This window comes from Phascolarctos cinereus, unplaced genomic scaffold (genome assembly GCF_003287225.1).
Source record: "Phascolarctos cinereus isolate Bilbo 61053 unplaced genomic scaffold, phaCin_HiC Scaffold_5;HRSCAF=322, whole genome shotgun sequence".
Lineage (NCBI taxonomy): Eukaryota > Metazoa > Chordata > Mammalia > Diprotodontia > Phascolarctidae > Phascolarctos > Phascolarctos cinereus.
This window is the reverse complement of record NW_027555958.1, coordinates 203807278-203817784: the sequence shown is the minus strand read 5'-3', so window position 1 is coordinate 203817784 and position 10507 is coordinate 203807278.

The window sequence follows — 10507 nt, the reverse complement described above, 5'->3', positions numbered from 1 at the left end:
GGCTTAAGTAACTTTCCTAGAATCACACAACTAGTTAGTGTTATGTGTTTGAGGCCAGATTTGAACTCAGGTCCTCCTGATTCCAAGGCCAGTGCTCTATCTACTGTGCTGCCTAGCTGCCCCTGGTATGCACAATTTTATGGCGGTTTCGGTATTGTTCCAAATTGTTCTCAGAATGGTAAGATCACAACTCCACCAACAGTGCATTAGTGTAACAATGTTTTTTCCACATCTCTTCTAACTTTTCTCTTTTTTCTTTTTCTGTCATATTAGCCAATCTGATAGGTGGGAGATGGTACCTCAGAATTGTTTTAATTTGCATTTCTCAAATCAATAGTGATTGAAATATTTTATATGACTATTGATAGTTTGATTTTTTCATCTGAAAACTGACTATTAATATCCTTTGACCCTTTATTAGTTGAGAATGACTCACATTCATGTGAATTTCAATCAGCTCTATCTCTATCTATATTTATCTATATATACATACACATATTTATATATGTAAATATGTATGTTTGTGATTGTGTGTGTGTATGTGAGTGTGTGTGTGTGTGTGTGTGTGTGTGTATGTAACCAGAAAAACTTGTTGACAATTTTTCCAGGTTTTCTGATTTCCTAATAATGTTGGCTGCATTGAATTTGTTTCTGCAAAAAGCAAAAACAAAAACAAAAAAACCTTTATAATTTAATATAGTAAAATTTTTCTATTGTACATCCTGTTTGGTCATAAATTCTTCCATTATCCATATATCTGACAGGTAATTGATCATATACTCCCCTAATTTGCTTATGATATCACCCTTTATGTCTAAGAGATGAGCCCATTTTTATGTTTTCTTGTTATACACTGTGAATTGCTGGTCTATACCTAGTTTCTGTCAAAGTACTTTAAACTTTTCTCAGTAATTTTTGCTAAATAATGAGTTCTTTTCCCAAAAGCTTAAATCCTTGTGTTTATCAAACACTAGATTATTGCAGTCATTTAATGTCTTGTGCACCTAATCTATTATACTGATGCACCACTTGATTTCTTAGCTAGTATGAGACTGTTTTGATATTGTTCTTGTTCAATCATTTCAATAATGTCTGAGTCTTCATGACCCCATCTGTGGTTTTCTTGCAAAAATATAGGAGTGATTTGTCATTTTCTTTTCCAGTTCATTTGTGGAAGAAGAAATGAGGCAAATATGGTTAAACTAATTGCCCAGGGTCACAGAGCTAGTGAGTTTCTGAGGTCAGAATTGATCTCACCAAAAAAAAAAAAAAAGATCTCACAAAGATGAGTCTTCTGAACTTAAAACATGACACCATAATACAGTTTGAGATCTGCTACATCTAGGCTATCTTCCTTCACATTTTTTTTTTCATCAATTACTTTGGTATTCTGATATTTTGTTGTTCCAGATGAATTTTGTTATCATTTTTTCTAGCTCTACTATATTTTTTGTTGTAATGCACACCCTTTCTTCACACCTGATCTTATTGGGAAGGTGTGTATCTTATCCTCATCACAGATAATTCTTATTAATATTTTGTAGATTATCAGTTATACTGATTGTTTTCTTAATATTGAAGGCCGTGTCCTGGTAGCACAGCTAGGCCTGGCATCCCTTATTGGCAGAGGTTCCCTCAATCTTCCTCTGCTAAGACAAACAACTCCCCACACTATCTGGGAGGTGAAAATCCCTCTGGCTGGGGTTGAGGCTACCTACCAACCCAGCTAGCCACAGGGCTTGTTGCTTGCTGTTTCAGCAGAGCTAGACTGGACATGTTTATACTTCACAGGGACCAAACTCAGTCCTGGGATTTTTCATTGGATCTTCTCCAGAGAGACCACTGTTATGCCCTGACTCTTGCTTATTCTGACGACTCTACATTCACCCTGAGACACTATTTTGTCTTGCTTACAAGGAAACTCTGGAGATCTTAGAATTTTCTGACCTATTCCACCATCTTCCTGTAATAGTCTCCCATAATTTTCTTATACCTATATCATTTGCATTACCAATTTTCCTTCTACCTCTGGAATTCATATTTAAACTTCCTTTTCAACTTTTCCAGTAAGTTGTCTTTTACTTATTTTTAATTTCTGAGTTTGTGTCTTAATGTTCCATAAAACCATAGTAACTTTTTATGATCAGATTCTTTTTTTTTTAATTTTGTCTTATTTTTCCCCAAAATTATTATCTTTTTTTTTTTAGGCAATTGGGGTTAAGTGACTTGCCCAGGGTCACACAGTTAGTAAGTGTCAAGTGTTTGGTCTGAGGGTAGATTTGAACTCAGGTCCTCCTGACTTCAGGGCTGGTGCTCTATCCACTGTGCCACCTAGCTGCCCCTCCCCCAAATTATTTCTTATGTTTTAACTTTATGTTAAAGTTAGGTTCTGTTTCCGGGGTGGAGGGACCACTATCCAAAGCTTCATGTTTTCAGTGCAGCTATTTTCAGAGCTAGTTCTGGATGTCTTTAAATTTTTGGTGATTCCAAGTTGGTGTAATCTGGGGAATGTTTGGTCACTGCTCTTCTGGACTGTGCTGTCATCTTTAGCAAGAAATGGACCTGGTTTTCCTATAGTTCCAAGTGCTAGCAATCATCTCGGCCTTGGATACAAAACATTTTCCCCTGGTCTTCTACAACCTAAATCACTAGTGCTTTTTCTGTCTTGGACCTGAGACCAGGACCCCTGCTCCCTTCTGTGCAGCTGCAAGGATACTTCTTCATGTTGGTACTATGATCAGGGTCTCTGCTCCCTGCAGCTGCAATCACTAGTGCTCTAGTGCTCCCTTCATCCTGGAAATGTAACTCAGTTCTGAAGCTAGCAACAGCAAAGGGTCCCATTTAATATCTTTCTATTCAGTTGTCCAGATTCCTCACCTTGTGGGCTGAGTAATCCAGAAGTTACTGCTGCTGCTGCCTCCAAAGCATGCTGTTGGCATTGTGTTGCAGCCTACCCTGTTTTCTAGGTTTTACCACCACCCAAAGGAGACAGACTTTTCCTGCTTACTTCCTAAATTTTCTTGGACTGGAAAACTGTTTCACCCTAATCATTTGTTTGCTGTGATGCTCCAGAATTCAATTTGAGGCATAATTTTAGTAGTTTGGATGGGAATTTGGGAGGGTTTGGATGAGTACCTGCTGCTACTCCACCATCTTGGCTCCACATAACCCCCATTTTATTTTTTTTAATCTAATAGAGCACTGGACCTGAAGTCACAAAGACAAGGCTTCAAATTTCAGTCTACATAATTATTAGCTATGTGATTGTGGTCAAATTGCTTATGGTCTCTCAGTCTCAATTTCCTCATACATAGATTGCAGATAATAATAACACCCACCTTCCACACTTGCTGTGAGGATCAAACGTGATATCATATATAAAGTTCTTTGCAAATCTTAAACTTCCAAATACTGTCTAAATTTAGGTTATTCTTATTGTTGTTGCTGTTGTTATTGATATTATTGTTATTGTTATTACATGAGTTTTTATTTGTGACTATACTTGAAAAAGTATACAATGTTTCTCTTAGGTGTTCTCCCTGCTGTTTCTTTCTGTGCTCTATTTTTTCTTCTGACCTTTCCTTCTCTACTTAAGGCTCTCATATCCTTATACTACATGTTCTTATTCTACCACCAGCCCATATTGAACATATTGTCCTGCTTATTTAGCTTCAGGAAAGCTTTCATATATGAATCTTATTCTTTTCAGGTCTTGGCAGATGATTGGCTAAACTGTTATACAAATTTGTAATGAAGCTAGTTAAGTGGTATAGTTGATAGAGTATTATACTTGGATTCTGAAATATGTGAATTTGAATCCTACCTCAAACACTTGATCCAGAAATCTCTCTGTTTTCACTACCTAAATCCAATGATTCATGTCTAATATTTTCAGTATTGCTTGGTGAAATGAAATCTGCTTATTCTCAGAGCACCTGATAAATAGCATAAAAATACATGGACACACTACTGCAGTAAGATGATATCATTTCATCAGTAAATGATAAATGGTGATAAAATGTATGCACCATTTTTATGGTAACTAAAGGTGGCTTATCTCAGAACAAGACTTATGAAACCATTAAGATTAAAAAGCAAAATTAGAGGCGGATACAAGATAGAGGAGTTGAAGCATTGACTTGCTTGAGCTCTCTGCAAACCCCTCCAAATATCTGGAAAAAACGGCTTTAAACAAATTCTAAAGTAGCAGATCCCCCAAAAGACAGAGTGAAACAAATTTCCAGTGCAAGACACCTGGATGGTTTTTTGGAAAGGTATATTACAGCAGGCTAGGAGAGAAATGCAGTTGATAATGGGAGGGCAGGCAAAACAGGCCTTAGCAATTCTGGAGCAGGCCTCAGAGGACTGAATCATAGGCAGCCGTGGTGGTTACCAGACTTCTCAATCCATAAATACCAGCTTAGAAGGTCAGTAAGAAAGATCTGTGAGCACAGTGAGAGAAATGTTCTGTCCCAGCCCCAGTCCTGGCAGAGCCCTGGGCCTGGGCCTGGGCCTGTGCCCTGAAATCTGCCCACAGACAGAAGGGGAATAGAGTGGCTGATAAGAGAGGGATTGCAGAGAAGTCTTTGCTGGTGCTGAGGCAGAATTTTCTTGCTTTGTCTGTGCTTGGATCTGGGTCGCAGTTCTGAGTGGCACTCCTGGGACAAGGAGGAGCACTGGTGTGGTGCAGCATGTAGCAGCAGTGGGGAGGGAATCTTTCTCATAGTTACAAGGCAGAAAACAGTGCTTGTAGTCACTCATAAAACAGAGTACAGACCAGGAAAGGAGTGAACAGCTCGCCCTTGATCACACCACCTTGGAAGAAACAAAAATTTGCAGGTCCCAAGAAGTATCTCTGAAAACAGCTGCGCAAAACCCTGAAACTTAGGGCAATACATTTTCCACACCGGAAGCAGATCCCTACCTTAACAAAGAATTTATAACTCAAGAAATTGTCTAGGATCATCAGCAAACTGCAAAAAAGTCAGACAATAGAATCTTTGTTTGGTGACAGAGAAGATCAAAACATACAACCAGAAGAAGACAACAAAGTCAAAGCTCCTACATCCAAAGCCTCCAAGAAAAACACAAATCAGTTACAGGCCATGGAAGAGTTCAAAAAGGATTTTGAGAAGGAAGTAAGAGAAGTAGAGGAAAAACTGGGAAGATAAACAACAGTGATGCAAGAAAATCATGAAAAACTAGTCAACACTTTTCTAAAGGAGACACCCAAAAATACTGAAGAAAATAACAGCTTAAAAATAGCCTAACCCAAACGGCAAAAGAGGTCCAAAAAGCCAATGAGGAGAAGAATGCCTTAAAAAGCAGAATTAGCCAAATGGAAAAACAAGTCCAAAAGTTCACCAAAGAGAATACTTCCTTAAAAATTAGAATGGAACAAATAGAAGATAGTGACTTCATAAGAAATCAAGACATTATAAAAAAAGAAATCTAAAAGAATGAAAAAAATAGAAAACAATTTGAAATATCTTATTGGAAAAAGAACTGACCTGGAAAATACATCCAGAAAAGATCATTTGAAAATTATTGGACTATCTGAAAGTAAAGATCAAAAAGGAGCCTAGACATCAACTTTCAAGAAATCATCAAAGAGGGGCAGCTAGATGGCACAGTGGACAGAGCACTGGCCCTAGAGTCAGGAGGACCTGAGTTCAAATCCAGACTCAGATACTTACTAGCTGTGTGACTCTGGGCAATTCACTTAACCCCAATTGCCTCACTAAAAAAAAAAAAAAAGCTAGCTTAGGGACAGCTAGGTGGCACAGTGGATAGAGCACCAGCCCTGAAGTCAGGAGGACCTAAGTTCAAATGTGGCCTCAGACCAAACACTTGACACTTACTAGCTATGTGACGCTGGGCAAGTCACTTAACCCCAATTGCCTAAAAAAACAAATTATGAAAGAAAACTGCCCTGATATTCTAGAACCAGAGAGTAAAATAGAAATTGAAAGGATCCACTGATCACCTCCTGAAAGAAATTCCCCAAAGGAAAACTCCTAGGAATATTGTAGCCCAATTCCAGCTTTCCCAGGTCAAGGAGAAAATATTGCAAGTAACCAGAAAGAAACAATTCAAGTATTGTGGAGAAACACAATCAGAATTACACCAGATTTAGCAGCTTCTACATTAAGGGACCAGAGGGCTTGGAATATAATATTCCAGAGGGTAAAGGAGATAGGATTACAACCAAGAATCGCCTACCCAGCAAAACTGAGTATAATCCTTCAGGGGAAAAAAAAAAGTTGATATTCAGTGAAATAGAGGACTTCCAAGCATTCTTGATGAAAAAAACAGAGCTGAATAGAAAACTTGACTTTCAAATACAAGACTCTAGAGAAGCATGAAGAAGTAAACAGGAAAGAGAAATCATAAGGGACTTCTTAAGGTTGAACTGTTTACATTCCTGCATGAAAAGATATTTTTAACTCATGAGACCTTTGTCAGTATTAGGTTAGTTGGAGGGGAAAAAAAAAAAAATATATATATATATATATATATATATATATTATATATTATATATATATATATATATATATATATATATTATATTATATATATATATAATGTATATATGTAATGTGTGTATATATATATATATAATGTATATATGTATATATATAATGTGTATATATATATATATGTACATATAGATAGATAGAGGGCACAAGGTGAGTTAACGATGAAGTGGTGATATCTGGAGAATAAAATTAAGGGGAGACAGAGGATTATACTAGGAGGAAGAGAAAGGGAGAGGTTGAATGGGGTAAATTATCTCACATAAAACAGACATGAAAAGACTTTTACAGTAGAGGGGAAACAGGGGAAGGTGAGAAGGAAAGAGTGAATCTTGTTCTAATCAAATTTGGCTTAAGGAGTGAATAACATACACACTAAATTGGGTATGGAAATCTATTTTACCATATAGGAAAATAGGATGGAAAGGAATAAGAGAGCAGGGGATGAGAAGGAAGGGCAGATTGGGGGAGGGTGTAATCAGAAGCAAACCCTCCTAAGGAGGAACAGTGTCAAATGAGAGAATAGAATAAATGGGGGAATGAGATAGAATGAAGGGAAATATAGTTAATTTTTCACAACATGATTACTAGAGAAGTTTTTTGTGTGACTACCTGCGTATAAACTGTATCGAGTTGCTTGCCTTCTCAATAAGGGTGGGTGGGGAGGGAGAAAAGCAGAAAATTTGGAACCTAAAGTTTTAAAAACAAATGTTAAAAATTGTTTTAACATGGAACTGGGAAATAAGAAATACAGGAAATGGGGTATAGAAATCTATCCCATCCTATAGGAAAATAGAAAGTGAAGGGAATAGGAGAGGGGGAGATAGAAGGGAGGCAAGATTAGGGGAAAGAGTATTCAGAATGCAAGCCATTGTGGGGTGGGGGTTAGGGATGAGATGGGGAGAAAATTTGAAACTCAAAAAAATGTAGAAGCTGGAAAAAAAGCAAATAACAGTCAAATAACCTCAGCCATCAAGCTAACGCCGATAAAGTATCAAATAAATTATTGAGTCATGGATATTTCTGTTTGGAAATACACTGGTTTGTCCCCACAATCAATAAGCAGGTAGATGGCACAGTGGATAAAGTGCAAGGACTGGAGTCAGAAAGACCTGAATTCAAATCTGGTCTATTAATACCAATAAGCATTTTTTTTGTGTGTGAGGCAATCAGGTTTAAGTGACTTGCCTAGGGTCACACAGCTAGTAAGTATCATTTATCTGAGTCTGGATTTGAACTCTGGTCCTCTTAACTCTGAGGACAGTCCTCTATCCACTGTGCCACCTAGCTACCCCTGTAAGTCCTTTTTCTTAACTGAACAACTACGTGGCACAATCAATATAGTGTCTAACCTGCAGTAAGGAAAACATCTTCCTGAGTTCAAATTTAGCCTCTTGCATTCACTAACCATGTTATCCTGAGTCAATCATTTAACCCTGTTTGCCCCAATTTGGCTCAATATAGAATAGGACATCTATAAAAGGAGGTGGAGAAAAAATGGCAAACCACTCTAGTACCTTTGCCAATAAAAGCCCAAATGGGTTTAAAAGAATCACACATTACTGAAACAACTGAACAACAGCTATAATGACAATTCAAGACTAGGTTGTCACCATCAGAAGTTACAGAGGGATGATAATTGTTTTACATGTGGGATCATACAAAACATATTTAAGTATCAGCCATATTTTTTTAAAAAACAAGAAAAAGAAAGCAAGAAAGAAAAATATACTTCAATTTCTACTCAGAGTTCATCTGTTTTCTGTCTGGAAGTAGATAACATTTCTTCATCATGAGTCCTTTGGAACTGACTTGAATCATTATATTGATCACAATAGCAAAGTATTTCACAGTTGATCAACATTACAACTTTGCTATTACTATGCACATTAATCTCTCAGTTCTGCTCACTTAATTTTGCATTCGTTCATACACATCTTGCTATTATTTTAAACCAGCCCCCTAATCATTTTTTGTAGCTCAGTAGTACTCTGCCATAATCATATGCTACAACTTTTTCAGTCATTTCCTAATTCATGAACATCCCCTTGCTTTTCAATTCTTTGACAACACAAAAAGAGCTACTATAAATATAATATCTAACTCATTTCTTTCTGGCTTCTTGATATATTTTCTCTTTGATGTCTCAGCTTTGGAATATGGCTGTAATATTCCAGAGAGTATACATTTTGGGATCTCTTTCAAGGGGCAATTTGTGGGCTAGTTCAATTTCTGTTTTATCACCTGAATCTAAGATATTGAGGGGGGTTTCCTTGATAATTTCTTGAAATTTCATATCTAGGCTCTTTTTTTGGTCATGATTTTCAGGTAGGCCATTAATTCTTAAATTATTTCTCTTTGAACTATTTTCCAGGCCAGTTGTTTTTCTGTTGAGATATGTCATTTTTTTTTTCATTCTTATGACTTTGTTTTATTGTTCCTTGGTGTCTCATGGACTCACTTATTTCCACTTACCCAATTGTATTCTTTAAGGATTCATTTTCTTCAGTGAGATTTTGTACCTCTTTTTCCATTTGTCCTATTCTGCTTTTTAAGGGATTCTTTTCTTCTTTGAATGCTGTGCCTCATTTACCATTCGACAAATTTTGGTTTTTTAGATGTTATTTTCTTCAGTATTTTTGTGGCTCTTTTACCAAGCTGTTAATTTTTAAAATATAATTTATTCATTTCTTTTCTCAATTTTTCATCTACCAATATTTTCACTTTCTTTACCTCCTCTGTGAATTTGTCTTAGGCTTAGTTTAAATGAGCATTTCTGAGGCTTTGTTTTTAACTATTTTCTCATTGTTGTCTTCTTTTGAGTTTATGTCTTATTGGGATTTTTTTTTCCTTTCACTGTAGTTGTCGTTTATGGCCATATCATTCAAATCATTGTTGTTGTTATTTGCTTATCTTTCCAGCCTGTTTCTTGACTTTAAACTATATGTAAAAAATGGGCACTACTGAACTGGAGGGTGGGGAGGCACTGATGCAACCTTCAGGGTTTTTTGTGCTACTCTTTTCAGAGCTAGTTCTGGAGGTCTGCAAATTTTTCTTGCTTTCAAGCTAATGCGGTCCTGGGAGAGGTATTGTCATTGCTTTTTATGGCCTTTATGTTGATTTTTACACAGGAAGTTCCCCTGCAGCATCAAGAGCAATCACTCTCTTTGCCTTGGAATTGTGAACAAAGTCCCTGCTCCCTTGTGAGCAACTCCGACTTCTCTACTCTGGAAATGTAACCCAGAGCTTTATATGGGCAATGGAGTTGCTAATCACTGTCAGCTGTACCCAATTTTAGCAAAGGCTCTCCTGAATCTCTTTAGGACGAATTGCCTTACTCCCTTACTGTCTCTGGGCTTAGAGTTCCCTAAACTGCTGCTTCTATTTCAGCTATAGTGTGACCACTGTTTGTATGGGCTCCAAACAGGTTTCCATTCTGGTGTCACAAACTTTACCTGCTGACCTCCTAAGGTTTTTTCTTAGGCTGAAAAATGTTTCATCCCAACCTTTTGTGGGCTGTGCCATTGTAATGTTTGGAGAAGAATGCTAATAGAATTCAGTTGGATTGCTTCTAATCCACCATTTTGGCTCCAAAAAGATTATAATGGAGGTGCCTGCATTCAGAGATCAATAGAGATTATTAAAAGGGAAGATGAAGATAGGGAAATAAGTGACGGAGGAATATAAGCATTCAGCACTTGTCAAATACCTAGCAATATATGACCCAGTGGCTAAAATTATATATCAGGAGTTCCCTATATTTCATTTACTGCTAGCCAATAAATAGCTATATGCTACAAGCACATATCTCAATTGTCCTAGAGGCATCAATTGGTCCACCATAATAGCACCAGACAATTAGCATACATAGGAACTGCTGGCCACAAATTCCCAAACATTATATTAAGCCACAAAAACTTCAAAATATTATTTTCAAGTTTCATTCATCAAAAACCTTTGAAAATCTTTAC